General features: G+C 36.6%; 5 non-coding genes across 5 annotated transcripts; all 5 read right to left on the bottom strand.

The window, feature by feature from the left end:
- Positions 1-5,565: 5,565 nt before the first annotated feature.
- LOC141282594 (U1 spliceosomal RNA) lies at positions 5,566-5,730 on the bottom strand. The gene has a single exon (XR_012337392.1). It is a non-coding gene; the product is annotated as a U1 spliceosomal RNA (small nuclear RNA).
- Positions 5,731-6,512: 782 nt separating this feature from the next.
- Positions 6,513-6,703, bottom strand: LOC141282632 (U2 spliceosomal RNA). The gene has a single exon (XR_012337431.1). It is a non-coding gene; the product is annotated as a U2 spliceosomal RNA (small nuclear RNA).
- Positions 6,704-12,367: 5,664 nt separating this feature from the next.
- Positions 12,368-12,532, bottom strand: LOC141282593 (U1 spliceosomal RNA). The gene has a single exon (XR_012337391.1). It is a non-coding gene; the product is annotated as a U1 spliceosomal RNA (small nuclear RNA).
- A 783-nt stretch (positions 12,533-13,315) lies between these two features.
- On the bottom strand, positions 13,316-13,506 carry LOC141282631 (U2 spliceosomal RNA). The gene has a single exon (XR_012337430.1). It is a non-coding gene; the product is annotated as a U2 spliceosomal RNA (small nuclear RNA).
- Positions 13,507-21,062: 7,556 nt separating this feature from the next.
- Positions 21,063-21,226, bottom strand: LOC141282599 (U1 spliceosomal RNA). The gene has a single exon (XR_012337398.1). It is a non-coding gene; the product is annotated as a U1 spliceosomal RNA (small nuclear RNA).
- Between the last annotated feature and the right edge of the window lie 338 nt (positions 21,227-21,564).

The raw sequence follows: 21,564 nt of genomic DNA, 5'->3' as shown, positions 1-21,564 counted from the left end.
ACGTTGAGCTAGCAAATCAGAAGTTCATGTTTTAATGCAGGATCTGATCCACGCTCATGAGAGAGAGAGAGAGAGAGAGAGAGATAGAGAGAATTTAGAATTTTCAAAAAACCTTTATTACAAATTAAAACATTTTCATAACCTCAAATCAGAAAAAACAAAGAAAAACATATATATAGTAACGGAAATAACAAAAAAATAAGCCAACATAGGAGCAAAGAACAAATCAGCTTCAATAACCAGACACAGAGCTCCTCCATAATACCAAATCAATTCAAAAGAAAGAAGATCATTCATTGCTTTAAAGTATCTAAAACCAATAAGGATTCTAGATTTAACTTATTTTAAAAACTGCTAATGTATCATGGCTTCCAGGTCTGTCAACGTTGCTGTGGTTTTTCGACAGCTGTAATATGAAGGGTAGAGTGAAAAAAAATATTTAAGTGTTTTGAACATCCCAATTTGTTCGTTTACTTAGTATTTTCTTAATGTTTTCGAGTTAAAAAATAATTCTTAAATCGAGATACATTTACTTAATAAGCAAAGTGGCTTAGAATTTAAGTCTTGTTTACTGAAATAAATTCTAAAATGTAATAGGTTAAGGCTTAAAACAAGTAAAAATATCTGCCAGTGGGGTAAGAAAAATAAACCTAAATTGAGTTTATTATTGAATTAAGTTGAAACTAGAATTAAGTTTATTTTTCTTACCCCGCTGGCAGATATTTTTTATTTGTTTTAAATATAAACCTGTTGATTTTTATAATTTATTTCAATTATTACAAAGTATGCGATCTGATTTTTTTAATCGCGGTGTTTCTTTTATTCCTCGTTTCTTTTCCGTGCATTTGCTTTATTTATTTATTTTTGCTTGTTGCATTTAAATGCACATTTGATTTGTTGCCACATTATTCTGTGTTAATGTATTTTTTAACATGTTTATCAACAAAAAGTGCGTTATTATAATTAATTATATAGCTGTGAAATATATACAAGAATTCCCAGCAAAAACAAAACGTTTTTATAACAATTTTCTATTACAATACATAATATCTTAAGCCACTTTGCTTACCAAGTAAATGTATCTCCATTTAAGAATTGTCAGATATTCACTAGAAAACAAGACAAAAACAGTAAGTAAGATATTAATTTACTTTTTTCTTTCAAACATAAATTTACAGACGGCTGGAAATTTTTAATAAAATAACTGGACATACCTATTCGGGTCTGCTCCCGTTTGCTGTGATGACGGGGGACTTAGTCCAAAGCACATTTTGAGGAATACTTACACATTTTACTTCTTATTTCTTTGAAATTAATTATGCATACACTATGGATTAAAAATGTCCCGACTGCGAACCTGATAAAACCCAGGTAAAAAGCAAATACAAATAAACCATTTTGATTTAGCAAAAGTTTAAAAATAAATGCACTCCTTGCACACAACAAGCACGTCTAGTTACCATTCATATTTTGCGTGATTTAAGTTTCGTCGCATACATTTTGGAAGGCACACGATAAAAACAAAATAAGGCTTTTAATGTATGCCGACCTCATTCTCCGTTGAGGGCTTATCAATCATAATAAACGCTGTTAACTCTTCTTATTGAATGGTCTAAATCCAATGCTGGTAAAGAAATCAAATGTGCATTTAAACGCAACAAGCAAGCCGTAAAGCAATGGATGCAGGCAAACAAACGAGGAATAGCACATACACCACGATTAGATCATCGGGTCGCATACTTTGGAATTAATAAGAAATAATTATTCAGTCTAAAGAAATAAGATGTAAAATGTATTTCTCCAAATGTGCACACTCATTACAATAAACGGGAGCAGACACGAATAGTTATGTATGTCTCGTTATTTTATTTAAAATTGATAAGCTGTCTAACATATGATATATTTTGATAACACGAAATGCTAAAAAGATAATATAACACCAATCGACAATATCTGTTATTGTTATTTTTACAAGTAAATTCATGTGTAGGAGAAAACAAAGCAGCTGTCAGTCCATACTATATTGAGTGGCCATCGTAGTGGTGCAACCTGAACGATGTTTTCCCTACTTCCGGTCAAAGCCGCCATTTTGTGAAATAGGCATATAGGTGACGCTGGAGCACGCGGCCATTGTCTCTGTTCAACAAAACAAGTGTATATATACACATACGCATATTTTTCCTCAATCAATCACCGAATACAAGGTGCAATTCGATGCCAACTGACCCTTCTCTCTGGTTTCATGTTTGTAAGGAAATTAAGGGGGAAATTACGATAGCATTTCAGCCAAACATTCATTCGTGCCACGCTGCTTTTCTTTGAACGAAAAAAAACCCTCTGCTCCCCCTACACAATTTCTTCTCCTGTTATTTTATGCTTAAAACAAGCAAATAAATCTGACTACAGGGTAAGAAAAAATTCGTGAACTTTTCCCATAAACACTTAATTCAAGAAAAATTGTCCCACCCCACTGGCCATTTTTTATCCACAATACACATTCGATGTCTGCAGGCACCATTGTCTTTGTTCAACGCAAACAATTCTGTTGCGTTTTTCTTTGAACGAAGTGCTCCGCCTAGATAATTTGACCCATATTCACATGGGTTTGTTTCTCGTTTTTTTTCATTGAGAACAATCTATATAGCGCCTTCCACAATCGTTTTGGTGTTAGCTTTACGTAAAATAGAAACACAGAAAAGTACTGAGCGATGGAGAGACCACGAACGCGGAACGTATTATGGACCACGGATTGGCAAACAAACTGGCAACCACGCACTAAAGAAGCAAACTCTGATTTTAAACTCACCTTATTTGTCCCCGGAAAGCGCCAGAGTCGATGCACGGAGTGGACGGAACAAGCCTCGCTTCCATAGCCGAAGGTCAAAAATCCATTTAAACGTGTAGTCCCCGGTGTCCACTCGATCTTACCCAAAAAGCCGAGAAGCGATACCGCAATGGCATCCGGAGAAGGCGCTGGCTGTCGGGATGGAGGTTAGCGGGTCAGAGGTCCGGCACTGAAGGTCTGCGTTCATTATTCACCGTGTGCATTTCACTCTATATCCACTTTCTAATGTATAGCACTTGATAAGGATTAACAGTTTAAAAACAGAAATGCAAGACATCAGAAAATACATTTATTTTTTACTTTCATAACATGAGAGGTGTCATACAATAACAAATATGAGCTTTAAAATCACATTCCTAAGTTAAAAATATACATAAAAATAGATATATGGATCATTACACAAATCACTACTCAAAGGAACTATGTTAAATAACTGCTTCAATATTAATTAACAATAACATTTGGCCAAGGCAGTCCTTGTAAATAGACATATAAATAGACAAATAAAATCATGACATATATGCCATAGAGCCTGAGATAGAGAAAAATAATAAGGAATTCTGCTTTTACTACCATCTCAGAAATATTGCCAGAATTAGAGGTTTTGTCTCAAGACAGGACTTAGAGAAACTTGTTCATGCTTTCATCACCAGCAGGGCCGATTATTGCAATGGTCAATGGATTTAAAAAGTACTGTTTCTTGTTTAAAAACCACTTCATGGCTACAATACATGACAGATATGCTAATCGAATATGAAACCGATTACTCGGATCAATAGGATCAGGTCATTTAGAAAAAACAAGGGTTCACTCAAAACAAGGTGCCTCAGCATTCAGTTATTATCAGCTTTCAGAAGAGATCAGATGTGCTTCAACAGTAGACACTTTTAAATCTAGATTAAAAACACATCAGTTTAACTTTGCATTTACTGAATGATTTAAAACAGTACGAATAAAACAGTACAAAAGAATAAAACAGTATGAACCTTACCTGTTATAAAGGGAATGAAGCTTACGGTATGGTGCTTACCTGCAGAAATAAATAAAGTACAATAAGAACACACAGAACTTCAATTTTCAAAATTATTTTAACATTAAATGATGATTATTTTACTGGTTTACCTGTTTGTGATTACCACAGGATCCCGTCACCTGGCTGCGGTCTTCATTTGGTGAACGGTTCTTCACTCATAATTGACCTATACAAGAAATAGAGAAGAATAATAAGCAATTCTGCTTTTACATGTAGATGTGTGCCCCAAGAACACAGACACACCGGCTCCAAAAAGTTTAAACAGTACACATTTCTGTTATTTTAATGTGGCAAATGTGTCAGCTTTAAAAGAAGCATACATTACCTTTTAAAGAGGAAATACCTTTCGCATGAAATACCTTTCCTCCCAACATAAGCAAGCAATTTTCAAAATGCTTTTAAAAGTAAATAGTGATTATTTTACTTGTTTACCTGTTTGTGATTACCATGGAATCCTGTCACCATCATTTTTAAGCTTGTAAAGCAAATAATGAAATATTGACTTAGTAGGAAAAAATATTTTGGAAGTATCGTGATAAATGATGAAGAAAATATTTTGCAAAGTGATGGTTAGCACACGGTTGATGGTACCTATTAAATTCCATCATATTTTTTTATTCCTACTATGGAAGTCAATGGTGACTATCTGCTGTGGGTTTACCATCATTCCTCAAAATACCTTCTTTTGTGTTACTCAGAAAAAAACTAATCCTCGTGTTGTTGTAAGCCTGTATGCATGAGTAAATGATGACAGAATTATCATCATAAATTGAAATATCCCTTTAAACTGTATTTCCCCCCCTTAAACCTAAACTTATTTTCTTACAGCAAGTCATTTAGGTAATCAAGAAAATACTTTACCCGTTGTCTTTGTGAGTTAAACAAATACAGCTACGCTTCCAGGTCTGTCGACGTTGCTGTGGTTTTTCGACAGCTGTAGTATGAAGGGTAGCGAATGAATGAATACATTGCAAAAAATCATTTCTTACTTGTTATTTCGAACTGTTTTAACTATACAAATATCTAGAAAGTCTTAAAATAAGATGCATTTTTTGATGAGCAAAATGCCCTAAGAAAATAAACCTAGCCTTTAGGGAGAAAAAACTCAAAATTTAAGCGAATTTGGGCTTAAAACAAGCAAATAAATCTGCCAAAGGGGTAAGAAACAAATCTAGATATAAACACTTAATTCAAGAAAAATTGTCGTAGCCCATTGGCAGATTTGTTGGCTTGTTTAATGTACATGCATGTACAATATTTCAATTTGTCTTGTATTTATTAGCATTTTGTATTGCCCAACGCTGTCTAGGTTGTTTAACTGTTGTCATTTTCTTATAAAAGCCTTTATAATTTATTAGTTTGGATGATTGCCATTCCCGAGAACCTCTTATATTGGAAGTAAAAGAATCATCTAAGCATTATTTTGTGCTCTTAGACATGTAGCCGTTTGATTGTGGTTCTATTTAATGGCTAGTCTATTCTTTGGAATGGTCAAACGGCTATTAGATTTTCACTGACAGCCCAAATTAAGCCTTGTTTTAGCCTAGACACATATTCGCTGTCTATTAAAAGTTATGTAGTCGTTGAATAGCCGCTTTTTTGATGACTAATGTATTCTTGGGCCGTGGTTAGACGTCTCTTGGATTTTACGTAAAACGACAAGCGAATCTATTTTTAACACAAAGGTCAGGGGAGAGCGCGAACGCAGTCCCCCACTATCAGAAATTTTGCAGTCGAGATTCCCACATTTGGGGAATTCGCAAAGGGTCAGCCCAACCGGAGTGCAATGGCTGAGCCTCGCCCTGGGTGAACCACCTTCATGATCATGGTGTCTCCCCTGCCAGGTAAGTATGAGCGACACCCTTTGAGGCCAGACGGCCGCATCTTCCTGTGACCGATCACATCGACGGCGCCCCCGGAGGCCGTCCGACTAACATTTCATTTACTGTGTGTGACCAGGTGGAAAGCGCACGAAGCCACGTCTGAGACCAAACATTCTTCGAGATCTACCCTGTTTTTATTCCGTTTCCAGCCCGGTTGAACCGTGTAGAGTGAAATATGTGAAACAATTTAAATCAAATGGATTTAAATTGCGCATTCAAATATATGGTTTCGTTATTACAAAGTAACTTTACGTGGAATAGAAACAAAGAAATGTACAGAGCAATCAAGAAACAACGAAAGCATAGCAATTTTAGAACGTGGATAAATAAAAACACAGGGCTCAATGACTTACCCGTTGTCGTTGTGAGTTAAACAAGTACAGCTATGCTTCCAGGTCTGTCGACGTTGCTGTGGTGTTTCGACAGCTGTAGTATGAAGGGTAGTGAAAAAAGTTTTCAGGTGTTTTTAACATTCCAATCGGTCTCGTTCGCTTTTGTTGCGCCTTCAGCTGTGTCGAGGATGTTTAATTCGTCCTCGTATCACCTCCGCAAACTTGTAAAGAAAATAATTAAATACATTACAAAAACATTTCTTTATCAGCGTGTTCATTTCCACGCAAGCTTTTCGTTAAACCAATAAAGCCAACGAAATCACAGCAATTTTAAACACACGGATTAGAAAAAACACCGTCATTCACGCACAAAAGAAGCAAATTCTTTTTTTTATACTTGACTTATTTATCCCCGAGATGGGGAGCGCACCATTCATGGAAACACTGCAATACCATGTTGATGCATGGAGTGGAAGGAGCAAGCTCCGCTTCCATTTCCGAAGGTCAAAAATCCATTTAACATATAGTCCCCGGATAGGAGACGTATCAGACATTAAACTGATAAGAACAGATACTACACTTGATCTTAGCCAAAAGGCCGAGAAGCGATACCGGAATAGACGCAGCCAAAGGGGGAGCCGGCGAAGGCGCTGGCTTTTGGGGTGGAGGCTAGCGGGCATTTAACTCTATACGTTCTCATTGTATAACCCAGAGGTAGAACGTTGAGCTAGCAAATCAGAAGTTCATGTTTTAATGCAGGATCTGATCCACGCTCATGAGAGAGAGAGAGAGAGAGAGAGAGATAGAGAGAATTTAGAATTTTCAAAAAACCTTTATTACAAATTAAAACATTTTCATAACCTCAAATCAGAAAAAACAAAGAAAAACATATATATAGTAACGGAAATAACAAAAAAATAAGCCAACATAGGAGCAAAGAACAAATCAGCTTCAATAACCAGACACAGAGCTCCTCCATAATACCAAATCAATTCAAAAGAAAGAAGATCATTCATTGCTTTAAAGTATCTAAAACCAATAAGGATTCTAGATTTAACTTATTTTAAAAACTGCTAATGTATCATGGCTTCCAGGTCTGTCAACGTTGCTGTGGTTTTTCGACAGCTGTAATATGAAGGGTAGAGTGAAAAAAAATATTTAAGTGTTTTGAACATCCCAATTTGTTCGTTTACTTAGTATTTTCTTAATGTTTTCGAGTTAAAAAATAATTCTTAAATCGAGATACATTTACTTAATAAGCAAAGTGGCTTAGAATTTAAGTCTTGTTTACTGAAATAAATTCTAAAATGTAATAGGTTAAGGCTTAAAACAAGTAAAAATATCTGCCAGTGGGGTAAGAAAAATAAACCTAAATTGAGTTTATTATTGAATTAAGTTGAAACTAGAATTAAGTTTATTTTTCTTACCCCGCTGGCAGATATTTTTTATTTGTTTTAAATATAAACCTGTTGATTTTTATAATTTATTTCAATTATTACAAAGTATGCGATCTGATTTTTTTAATCGCGGTGTTTCTTTTATTCCTCGTTTCTTTTCCGTGCATTTGCTTTATTTATTTATTTTTGCTTGTTGCATTTAAATGCACATTTGATTTGTTGCCACATTATTCTGTGTTAATGTATTTTTTAACATGTTTATCAACAAAAAGTGCGTTATTATAATTAATTATATAGCTGTGAAATATATACAAGAATTCCCAGCAAAAACAAAACGTTTTTATAACAATTTTCTATTACAATACATAATATCTTAAGCCACTTTGCTTACCAAGTAAATGTATCTCCATTTAAGAATTGTCAGATATTCACTAGAAAACAAGACAAAAACAGTAAGTAAGATATTAATTTACTTTTTTCTTTCAAACATAAATTTACAGACGGCTGGAAATTTTTAATAAAATAACTGGACATACCTATTCGGGTCTGCTCCCGTTTGCTGTGATGACGGGGGACTTAGTCCAAAGCACATTTTGAGGAATACTTACACATTTTACTTCTTATTTCTTTGAAATTAATTATGCATACACTATGGATTAAAAATGTCCCGACTGCGAACCTGATAAAACCCAGGTAAAAAGCAAATACAAATAAACCATTTTGATTTAGCAAAAGTTTAAAAATAAATGCACTCCTTGCACACAACAAGCACGTCTAGTTACCATTCATATTTTGCGTGATTTAAGTTTCGTCGCATACATTTTGGAAGGCACACGATAAAAACAAAATAAGGCTTTTAATGTATGCCGACCTCATTCTCCGTTGAGGGCTTATCAATCATAATAAACGCTGTTAACTCTTCTTATTGAATGGTCTAAATCCAATGCTGGTAAAGAAATCAAATGTGCATTTAAACGCAACAAGCAAGCCGTAAAGCAATGGATGCAGGCAAACAAACGAGGAATAGCACATACACCACGATTAGATCATCGGGTCGCATACTTTGGAATTAATAAGAAATAATTATTCAGTCTAAAGAAATAAGATGTAAAATGTATTTCTCCAAATGTGCACACTCATTACAATAAACGGGAGCAGACACGAATAGTTATGTATGTCTCGTTATTTTATTTAAAATTGATAAGCTGTCTAACATATGATATATTTTGATAACACGAAATGCTAAAAAGATAATATAACACCAATCGACAATATCTGTTATTGTTATTTTTACAAGTAAATTCATGTGTAGGAGAAAACAAAGCAGCTGTCAGTCCATACTATATTGAGTGGCCATCGTAGTGGTGCAACCTGAACGATGTTTTCCCTACTTCCGGTCAAAGCCGCCATTTTGTGAAATAGGCATATAGGTGACGCTGGAGCACGCGGCCATTGTCTCTGTTCAACAAAACAAGTGTATATATACACATACGCATATTTTTCCTCAATCAATCACCGAATACAAGGTGCAATTCGATGCCAACTGACCCTTCTCTCTGGTTTCATGTTTGTAAGGAAATTAAGGGGGAAATTACGATAGCATTTCAGCCAAACATTCATTCGTGCCACGCTGCTTTTCTTTGAACGAAAAAAAACCCTCTGCTCCCCCTACACAATTTCTTCTCCTGTTATTTTATGCTTAAAACAAGCAAATAAATCTGACTACAGGGTAAGAAAAAATTCGTGAACTTTTCCCATAAACACTTAATTCAAGAAAAATTGTCCCACCCCACTGGCCATTTTTTATCCACAATACACATTCGATGTCTGCAGGCACCATTGTCTTTGTTCAACGCAAACAATTCTGTTGCGTTTTTCTTTGAACGAAGTGCTCCGCCTAGATAATTTGACCCATATTCACATGGGTTTGTTTCTCGTTTTTTTTCTTTGAGAACAATCTATATAGCGCCTTCCACAATCGTTTTGGTGTTAGCTTTACGTAAAATAGAAACACAGAAAAGTACTGAGCGATGGAGAGACCACGAACGCGGAACGTATTATGGACCACGGATTGGCAAACAAACTGGCAACCACGCACTAAAGAAGCAAACTCTGATTTTAAACTCACCTTATTTGTCCCCGGAAAGCGCCAGAGTCGATGCACGGAGTGGACGGAACAAGCCTCGCTTCCATAGCCGAAGGTCAAAAATCCATTTAAACGTGTAGTCCCCGGTGTCCACTCGATCTTACCCAAAAAGCCGAGAAGCGATACCGCAATGGCATCCGGAGAAGGCGCTGGCTGTCGGGATGGAGGTTAGCGGGTCAGAGGTCCGGCACTGAAGGTCTGCGTTCATTATTCACCGTGTGCATTTCACTCTATATCCACTTTCTAATGTATAGCACTTGATAAGGATTAACAGTTTAAAAACAGAAATGCAAGACATCAGAAAATACATTTATTTTTTACTTTCATAACATGAGAGGTGTCATACAATAACAAATATGAGCTTTAAAATCACATTCCTAAGTTAAAAATATACATAAAAATAGATATATGGATCATTACACAAATCACTACTCAAAGGAACTATGTTAAATAACTGCTTCAATATTAATTAACAATAACATTTGGCCAAGGCAGTCCTTGTAAATAGACATATAAATAGACAAATAAAATCATGACATATATGCCATAGAGCCTGAGATAGAGAAAAATAATAAGGAATTCTGCTTTTACTACCATCTCAGAAATATTGCCAGAATTAGAGGTTTTGTCTCAAGACAGGACTTAGAGAAACTTGTTCATGCTTTCATCACCAGCAGGGCCGATTATTGCAATGGTCAATGGATTTAAAAAGTACTGTTTCTTGTTTAAAAACCACTTCATGGCTACAATACATGACAGATATGCTAATCGAATATGAAACCGATTACTCGGATCAATAGGATCAGGTCATTTAGAAAAAACAAGGGTTCACTCAAAACAAGGTGCCTCAGCATTCAGTTATTATCAGCTTTCAGAAGAGATCAGATGTGCTTCAACAGTAGACACTTTTAAATCTAGATTAAAAACACATCAGTTTAACTTTGCATTTACTGAATGATTTAAAACAGTACGAATAAAACAGTACAAAAGAATAAAACAGTATGAACCTTACCTGTTATAAAGGGAATGAAGCTTACGGTATGGTGCTTACCTGCAGAAATAAATAAAGTACAATAAGAACACACAGAACTTCAATTTTCAAAATTATTTTAACATTAAATGATGATTATTTTACTGGTTTACCTGTTTGTGATTACCACAGGATCCCGTCACCTGGCTGCGGTCTTCATTTGGTGAACGGTTCTTCACTCATAATTGACCTATACAAGAAATAGAGAAGAATAATAAGCAATTCTGCTTTTACATGTAGATGTGTGCCCCAAGAACACAGACACACCGGCTCCAAAAAGTTTAAACAGTACACATTTCTGTTATTTTAATGTGGCAAATGTGTCAGCTTTAAAAGACGCATACATTACCTTTTAAAGAGGAAATACCTTTCGCATGAAATACCTTTACTCCCAGCATAAGCAAGCAATTTTCAAAATGCTTTTAAAAGTAAATAGTGATTATTTTACTTGTTTACCTTTTTGTGATTACCATGGAATCCTGTCACCATCATTTTTAAGCTTGTAAAGCAAATAATGAAATATTGACTTAGTAGGAAAAAATATTTTGGAAGTATCGTGATAAATGATGAAGAAAATATTTTGCAAAGTGATGGTTAGCACACGGTTGATGGTACCTATTAAATTCCATCATATTTTTTTATTCCTACTATGGAAGTCAATGGTGACTATCTGCTGTGGGTTTACCATCATTCCTCAAAATACCTTCTTTTGTGTTACTCAGAAAAAAACTAATCCTCGTGTTGTTGTAAGCCTGTATGCATGAGTAAATGATGACAGAATTATCATCATAAATTGAAATATCCCTTTAAACTGTATTTCCCCCCTTAAACCTAAACTTATTTTCCTACAGCAAGTCATTTAGGTAATCAAGAAAATACTTTACCCGTTGTCTTTGTGAGTTAAACAAATACAGCTACGCTTCCAGGTCTGTCGACGTTGCTGTGGTTTTTCGACAGCTGTAGTATGAAGGGTAGCGAATGAATGAATACATTGCAAAAAATCATTTCTTACTTGTTATTTCGAACTGTTTTAACTATACAAATATCTAGAAAGTCTTAAAATAAGATGCATTTTTTGATGAGCAAAATGCCCTAAGAAAATAAACCTAGCCTTTAGGGAGAAAAAACTCAGAATTTGGGCTTAAAACAAGCAAATAAATCTGCCAAAGGGGTAAGAAACAAATCTAGATATAAACACTTAATTCAAGAAAAATTGTCGTAGCCCATTGGCAGATTTGTTGGCTTGTTTAATGTACATGCATGTACAATATTTCAATTTGTCTTGTATTTATTAGCATTTTGTATTGCCCAACGCTGTCTAGGTTGTTTAACTGTTGTCATTTTCTTATAAAAGCCTTTATAATTTATTAGTTTGGATGATTGCCATTCCCGAGAACCTCTTATATTGGAAGTAAAAGAATCATCTAAGCATTATTTTGTGCTCTTAGACATGTAGCCGTTTGATTGTGGTTCTATTTAATGGCTAGTCTATTCGTTTGGAATGGTCAAACGGCTATTAGATTTTCACTGACAGCCCAAATTAAGCCTTGTTTTAGCCTAGACACATATTCGCTGTCTATTAAAAGTTATGTAGTCGTTGAATAGCCGCTTTTTTGATGACTAATGTATTCTTGGGCCGTGGTTAGACGTCTCTTGGATTTTACGTAAAACGACAAGCGAATCTATTTTTAACACAAAGGTCAGGGGAGAGCGCGAACGCAGTCCCCCACTATCAGAAATTTTGCAGTCGAGATTCCCACATTTGGGGAATTCGCAAAGGGTCAGCCCAACCGGAGTGCAATGGCTGAGCCTCGCCCTGGGTGAACCACCTTCATGATCATGGTGTCTCCCCTGCCAGGTAAGTATGAGCGACACCCTTTGAGGCCAGACGGCCGCATCTTCCTGTGACCGATCACATCGACGGCGCCCCCGGAGGCCGTCCGACTAACATTTCATTTACTGTGTGTGACCAGGTGGAAAGCGCACGAAGCCACGTCTGAGACCAAACATTCTTCGAGATCTACCCTGTTTTTATTCCGTTTCCAGCCCGGTTGAACCGTGTAGAGTGAAATATGTGAAACAATTTAAATCAAATGGATTTAAATTGCGCATTCAAATATATGGTTTCGTTATTACAAAGTAACTTTACGTGGAATAGAAACAAAGAAATGTACAGAGCAATCAAGAAACAACGAAAGCATAGCAATTTTAGAACGTGGATAAATAAAAACACAGGGCTCAATGACTTACCCGTTGTCGTTGTGAGTTAAACAAGTACAGCTATGCTTCCAGGTCTGTCGACGTTGCTGTGGTTTTTCGACAGCTGTAGTATGAAGGGTAGTGAAAAAAGTTTTCAGGTGTTTTTAACATTCCAATCGGTCTCGTTCGCTTTTGTTGCGCCTTCAGCTGTGTCGAGGATGTTTAATTGGTCCTCGTATCACTTCCGCAAACTTGTAAAGAAAATAATTAAATACATTACAAAAACATTTCTTTATCAGCGTGTTCATTTCCACGCAAGCTTTTCGTTAAACCAATAAAGCCAACGAAATCACAGCAATTTTAAAACACACGGATTAGAAAAAACACCGTCATTCACGCACAAAAGAAGCAAATTCTTTTTTTTATACTTGATTTACTTATCCCCGAGATGGGGAGCGCACCATTCATGGAAACACTGCAATACCATGTTGATGCATGGAGTGGAAGGAGCAAGCTCCGCTTCCATTTCCGAAGGTCAAAAATCCATTTAACATATAGTCCCCGGATAGGAGACGTATCAGACATTAAACTGATAAGAACAGATACTACACTTGATCTTAGCCAAAAGGCCGAGAAGCGATACCGGAATAGACGCAGCCAAAGGGGGAGCCGGCGAAGGCGCTGGCTTTTGGGGTGGAGGCTAGCGGGCATTTAACTCTATACGTTCTCATTGTATAACATGAGACATGCTCCCTTCCCTCCTTCTCTCTCCTATCCGAAGCAGATGTTTCCAAGGTCTTGGCTTCTAATCATCCGACTACCTGCCCGCTAGATCCCATACCCACCCATCTCCTCCAGGCCATCTCTCCGTCTGTTATCCCTGCTCTCACTCACATTATCAATTCATCCCTTTCCACTGGCACCTTCCCTGTAGCATTTAAAGAGGCCCGGATAACCCCGTTGCTGAAGAAACCCACTCTCAATCCTGCTATGCTAGAGAACTACAGACCCGTTTCTCTTCTTCCCTTCATTTCCAAGACCCTTGAACGCATTGTGTTCAACCAGCTCTCCACTTTCTTCACACAAAATAACCTCCTGGATAGCAATCAGTCTGGATTCAAAAGTGGTCACTCCACTGAGACTGCGCTGCTATCAGTCATTGAGGCCCTAAGGCAGGCAAGGGCAGCCTCCAAATCATCTGTGCTGATCTTACTGGATCTATCTGCAGCTTTTGACACCGTCAATCACCGCATCCTCCTGTCAACTCTCATGTCTATGGGTGTCACTGACACAGCGCTTTTATGGTTCAAGTCGTACCTCTCAGATAGGTCATTTCGGGTATCCTGGAGAGGTGACGTCTCCGAACCCCAACGTCTAGATACCGGGGTCCCTCAAGGCTCTGTGCTTGGACCGCTGCTCTTTTCGATATACATGACATCCCTGGGCTCTGTCATTCGGAAACATGGCTTTTCCTACCACTGCTATGCAGACGACACTCAACTCCACTTGTCGTTCCACCCTGATGATCCTACGGTTTCTGCCCGCATCTCGGCATGCCTGAGGGACATCTCACTCTGGATGAAGGATCACCATCTCCAGCTTAACCTTGCGAAGACAGAACTGCTTGTCATATCATCCGAACCAAAGATTCAGCACAACTTTTCCATTCAGCTAGGTTCCTCGACCATCACGCCTTCCAAGACGGCCAAAAACCTGGGAGTGGTCATTGATGATCGGCTTAGCTTCACGGAGCATGTTGCCAGCACCGCTCGCTCTTGTAGATTCATCCTCTACAATATTAGGAAAATTAGACCTTTCCTAGATGAGCATGCTACGCAGGTCCTGGTCCAAGCTCTTGTCCTGTCCAGGCTGGACTACTGCAATGCGCTACTGGCAGGACTTCCAGCCTGCACGACCAAACCCTTACAGATGATTCAGAACGCAGCGGCAAGAGTGGTCTTCAATGAGCCAAAGAGGGCGCACGTCACTCCTCTCTTTGTCAAGTTACACTGGCTTCCTATAGCAGCCCGCATCAAATTTAAGGCTCTGCTCCTGGCCTTTAAAACCACCACTGGGTCAGCACCCCCTTACCTTCGCTTGCTTATAGAGCCTTATGTACCCTCTCGATCACTGCGCTCTGCCACCGAGCGACGACTTGTGGTACCATCTCAAAAAGGGAAGAAAACACTAACGCGTACCTTCTCAGGAACTGTCCCACAACTGTGGAATGATCTGCCGGTCGTGACACGATCAGCTGACACTGTAGCTGTCTTTAAGACTCGGCTAAAAACCCATCTCTTCCACCATTACCTAACTTCCTAATTACAGATTTACTATCTTTATTTAGTTACCCTTCTCTTTATCTCTTTCTCTATCTACCTTCCTCTTTATCTAAAAAAAAAAAAAAAAAAAAAAAAACACTAACATACCCTTGGCTATGTATATTGTGTTGGACTTGATGAGACTATTTCCAGTGCACTTATGTATTGCTGTTCTTATGTTGCCATAATTGCTTCTATTGTCTACCTCACTTGTAAGTCGCTTTGGACAAAAGCGTCTGCTAAATGACTAAATGTAAATGTAATGTAATGATAACCCAGAGGTAGAACGTTGAGCTAGCAAATCAGAAGTTCATGTTTTAATGCAGGATCTGATCCACGCTCATGAGAGAGAGAGAGAGAGAGAGAGAGAGAGAGAGAGAGAGAGAGAGATAGAGAGAATTTAGAATTTTCAAAAAACCTTTATTACAAATTAAAACATTTTCATAACCTCAAATCAGAAAAAACAAAGAAAAAAATATATATAGTAACGGAAATAACAAAAAAATAAGCCAACATAGGAGCAAAGAACAAATCATCTTCAATAACCAGACACAGAGCTCCTCCATAATACCAAATCAATTCAAAAGAAAGAAGATCATTCATTGCTTTAAAGTATCTAAAACCAATAAGGATTCTAGATTTAACTTATTTTAAAAACTGCTAATGTATCATGGCTTCCGGGTCTGTCAACGTTGCTGTGGTTTTTCGACAGCTGTAATATGAAGGGTAGAGTGAAAAAAAATATTTAAGTGTTTTGAACATCCCAATTTGTTCGTTTACTTAGTATTTTCTTAATGTTTTCGAGTTAAAAAATAATTCTTAAATCGAGATACATTTACTTAATAAGCAAAGTGGCTTAGAATTTAAGTCTTGTTTACTGAAATAAATTCTAAAATGTAATAGGTTAAGGCTTAAAACAAGTAAAAATATCTGCCAGTGGGGTAAGAAAAATAAACCTAAATTGAGTTTATTATTGAATTAAGTTGAAACTAGAATTAAGTTTATTTTTCTTACCCCGCTGGCAGATATTTTTTATTTGTTTTAAATATAAACCTGTTGATTTTTATAATTTATTTCAATTATTACAAAGTATGCGATCTGATTTTTTTAATCGCGGTGTTTCTTTTATTCCTCGTTTCTTTTCCGTGCATTTGCTTTATTTATTTATTTTTGCTTGTTGCATTTAAATGCACATTTGATTTGTTGCCACATTATTATGTGTTAATGTATTTTTTAACATGTTTATCAACAAAAAGTGCGTTATTATAATTAATTATATAGCTGTGAAATATATACAAGAATTCCCAGCAAAAACAAAACGTTTTTATAACAATTTTCTATTACAATACATAATATCTTAAGCCACTTTGCTTACCAAGTAAATGTATCTCCATTTAAGCATTGTCAGATATTCACTAGAAAACAAGACAAAAACAGTAAGTAAGATATTAATTTACTTTTTTCTTTCAAACATAAATTTACAGACGGCTGGAAATTTTTAATAAAATAACTAGACATACCTATTCGGGTCTGCTCCCGTTTGCTGTGATGACGGGGGACTTAGTCCAAAGCACATTTTGAGGAATACTTACACATTTTACTTCTTATTTCTTTGAAATTAATTATGCATACACTATGGATTAAAAATGTCCCGACTGCGAACCTGATAAAACCCAGGTAAAAAGCAAATACAAATAAACCATTTTGATTTAGCAAAAGTTTACAAATAAATGCACTCCTTGCACACAACAAGCACGTCTAGTTACCATTCATATTTTGCGTGATTTAACTTTCGTCGCATACATTTTGGAAGGCACACGATAAAAACAAAATAAGGCTTTTAATGTATGCCGACCTCATTCTCCGTTGAGGGCTTATCAATCATAATAAACGCTGTTAACTCTTCTCATTGAATGGTCTTAATCCAATGCTGGTAAAGAAATCAAATGTGCATTTAAACGCAACAAGCAAGCCGTAAAGCAATGGATGCAGGCAAACAAACGAGGAATAGCACATACACCACGACTAGATCATCGGGTCGCATACTTTGGAATTAATAAGAAATAATTATTCAGTCTAAAGAAATAAGATGTAAAATGTATTTCTCCAAATGTGCACACTCATTACAATAAACGGGAGCAGACACGAATAGTTATGTATGTCTCGTTATTTTATTTAAAATTGATAAGCTGTCTAACATATGATATATTTTGATAACACGAAATGCTAAAAAGATAATATAACACCAATCGACAATATCTGTTATTGTTATTTTTACAAGTAAATTCATGTGTAGGAGAAAACAAAGCAGCTGTCAGTCCATACTATATTGAGTGGCCATCGTAGTGGTGCAACCTGAACGATGTTTTCCCTACTTCCGGTCAAAGCCGCCATTTTGTGAAATAGGCATATAGGTGACGCTGGAGCACGCGGCCATTGTCTCTGTTCAACAAAACAAGTGTATATATACACATACGCATATTTTTCCTCAATCAATCACCGAATACAAGGTGCAATTCGATGCCAACTGACCCTTCTCTCTGGTTTCATGTTTGTAAGGAAATTAAGGGGGAAATTACGATAGCATTTCAGCCAAACATTCATTCGTGCCACGCTGCTTTTCTTTGAACGAAAAAAAACCCTCTGCTCCCCCTACACAATTTCTTCTCCTGTTATTTTATGCTTAAAACAAGCAAATAAATCTGACTACAGGGTAAGAAAAAATTCGTGAACTTTTCCCATAAACACTTAATTCAAGAAAAATTGTCCCACCCCACTGGCCATTTTTTATCCACAATACACATTCGATGTCTGCAGGCACCATTGTCTTTGTTCAACGCAAACAATTCTGTTGCGTTTTTCTTTGAACGAAGTGCTCCGCCTAGATAATTTGACCCATATTCACATGGGTTTGTTTCTCGTTTTTTTTCTTTGAGAACAATCTATATAGCGCCTTCCACAATCGTTTTGGTGTTAGCTTTACGTAAAATAGAAACACAGAAAAGTACTGAGCGATGGAGAGACCACGAACGCGGAACGTATTATGGACCACGGATTGGCAAACAAACTGGCAACCACGCACTAAAGAAGCAAACTCTGATTTTAAACTCACCTTATTTGTCCCCGGAAAGCGCCAGAGTCGATGCACGGAGTGGACGGAACAAGCCTCGCTTCCATAGCCGAAGGTCAAAAATCCATTTAAACGTGTAGTCCCCGGTGTCCACTCGATCTTACCCAAAAAGCCGAGAAGCGATACCGCAATGGCATCCGGAGAAGGCGCTGGCTGTCGGGATGGAGGTTAGCGGGTCAGAGGTCCGGCACTGAAGGTCTGCGTTCATTATTCACCGTGTGCATTTCACTCTATATCCACTTTCTAATGTATAGCACTTGATAAGGATTAACAGTTTAAAAACAGAAATGCAAGACATCAGAAAATACATTTATTTTTTACTTTCATAACATGAGAGGTGTCATACAATAACAAATATGAGCTTTAAAATCACATTCCTAAGTTAAAAATATACATAAAAATAGATATATGGATCATTACACAAATCACTACTCAAAGGAACTATGTTAAATAACTGCTTCAATATTAATTAACAATAACATTTGGCCAAGGCAGTCCTTGTAAATAGACATATAAATAGACAAATAAAATCATGACATATATGCCATAGAGCCTGAGATAGAGAAAAATAATAAGAAATTCTGCTTTTACTACCATCTCAGAAATATTGCCAGAATTAGAGGTTTTGTCTCAAGACAGGACTTAGAGAAACTTGTTCATGCTTTCATCACCAGCAGGGCCGATTATTGCAATGGTCAATGGATTTAAAAAGTACTGTTTCTTGTTTAAAAACCACTTCATGGCTACAATACATGACAGATATGCTAATCGAATATGAAACCGATTACTCGGATCAATAGGATCAGGTCATTTAGAAAAAACAAGGGTTCACTCAAAACAAGGTGCATCAGCATTCAGTTATTATCAGCTTTCAGAAGAGATCAGATGTGCTTCAACAGTAGACACTTTTAAATCTAGATTAAAAACACATCAGTTTAACTTTGCATTTACTGAATGATTTAAAACAGTAAGAATAAAACAGTACAAAAGAATAAAACAGTATGAACCTTACCTGTTATAAAGGGAATGAAGCTTACGGTATGGTGCTTACCTGCAGAAATAAATAAAGTACAATAAGAACACACAGAACTTCAATTTTCAAAATTATTTTAACATTAAATGATGATTATTTTACTGGTTTACCTGTTTGTGATTACCACAGGATCCCGTCACCTGGCTGCGGTCTTCATTTGGTGAACGGTTCTTCACTCATAATTGACCTATACAAGAAATAGAGAAGAATAATAAGCAATTCTGCTTTTACATGTAGATGTGTGCCCCAAGAACACAGACACACCGGCTCCAAAAAGTTTAAACAGTACACATTTCTGTTATTTTAATGTGGCAAATGTGTCAGCTTTAAAAGAAGCATACATTACCTTTTAAAGAGGAAATAAATACCTTTCGCATGAAATACCTTTCCTCCCAGCATAAGCAAGCAATTTTCAAAATGCTTTTAAAAGTAAATAGTGATTATTTTACTTGTTTACCTGTTTGTGATTACCATGGAATCCTGTCACCATCATTTTTAAGCTTGTAAAGCAAATAATGAAATATTGACTTAGTAGGAAAAAATATTTTGGAAGTATCGTGATAAATGATGAAGAAAATATTTTGCAAAGTGATGGTTAGCACACGGTTGATGGTACCTATTAAATTCCATCATATTTTTTTATTCCTACTATGGAAGTCAATGGTGACTATCTGCTGTGGGTTTACCATCATTCCTCAAAATACCTTCTTTTGTGTTACTCAGAAAAAAACTAATCCTCGTGTTGTTGTAAGCCTGTATGCATGAGTAAATGATGACAGAATTATCATCATAAATTGAAATATCCCTTTAAACTGTATTTCCCCCCCTTAAACCTAAACTTATTTTCTTACAGCAAGTCATTTAGGTAATCAAGAAAATACTTTACCCGTTGTCTTTGTGAGTTAAACAAATACAGCTACGCTTCCAGGTCTGTCGACGTTGCTGTGGTTTTTCGACAGCTGTAGTATGAAGGGTAGCGAATGAATGAATACATTGCAAAAAATCATTTCTTACTTGTTATTTCGAACTGTTTTAACTATACAAATATCTAGAAAGTCTTAAAATAAGATGCATTTTTTGATGAGCAAAATGCCCTAAGAAAATAAACCTAGCCTTTAGGGAGAAAAAACTCAAAATTTAAGCGAATTTGGGCTTAAAACAAGCAAATAAATCTGCCAAAGGGGTAAGAAACAAATCTAGATATAAACACTTAATTCAAGAAAAATTGTCATAGCCCATTGGCAGATTTGTTGGCTTGTTTAATGTACATGCATGTACAATATTTCAATTTGTCTTGTATTTATTAGCATTTTGTATTGCCCAACGCTGTCTAGGTTGTTTAACTGTTGTCATTTTCTTATAAAAGCCTTTATAATTTATTAGTTTGGATGATTGCCATTCCCGAGAACCTCTTATATTGGAAGTAAAAGAATCATCTAAGCATTATTTTGTGCTCTTAGACATGTAGCCGTTTGATTGTGGTTCTATTTAATGGCTAGTCTATTCGTTTGGAATGGTCAAACGGCTATTAGATTTTCAATGACAGCCCAAATTAAGCCTTGTTTTAGCCTAGACACATATTCGCTGTCTATTAAAAGTTATGTAGTCGTTGAATAGCCGCTTTTTTGATGACTAATGTATTCTTGGGCCGTGGTTAGACGTCTCTTGGATTTTACGTAAAACGACAAGCGAATCTATTTTTAACACAAAGGTCAGGGGAGAGCGCGAACGCAGTCCCCACTATCAGAAATTTTGCAGTCGAGATTCCCACATTTGGGGAATTCGCAAAGGGTCAGCCCAACCGGAGTGCAATGGCTGAGCCTCGCCCTGGGTGAACCACCTTCATGATCATGGTGTCTCCCCTGCCAGGTAAGTATGAGCGACACCCTTTGAGGCCAGACGGCCGCATCTTCCTGTGACCGATCACATCGACGGCGCCCCCGGAGGCCGTCCGACTAACATTTCATTTACTGTGTGTGACCAGGTGGAAAGCGCACGAAGCCACGTCTGAGACCAAACACTGTTAACCCAGAAATTGTCTTTACTCAAACAATCAAGGAAAAATCATTAATATTTTCTGTTTTGAAGCCAAAGCTTAAATTGATTTGTTGATTTAACTGTTAACCTTACAAAATCTATTAAACTAAAACATTCAAGTAAAATGAACTTAAAATTATTAGTTCATGTTGTGAGAAATACCCATAATCCTTTGCGC

This window comes from Paramisgurnus dabryanus, chromosome 9 (assembly GCF_030506205.2).
Source record: "Paramisgurnus dabryanus chromosome 9, PD_genome_1.1, whole genome shotgun sequence".
Taxonomy (NCBI): Eukaryota; Metazoa; Chordata; class Actinopteri; order Cypriniformes; family Cobitidae; genus Paramisgurnus; species Paramisgurnus dabryanus.
This window is presented reverse-complemented; position numbering and strand designations above follow the sequence as displayed.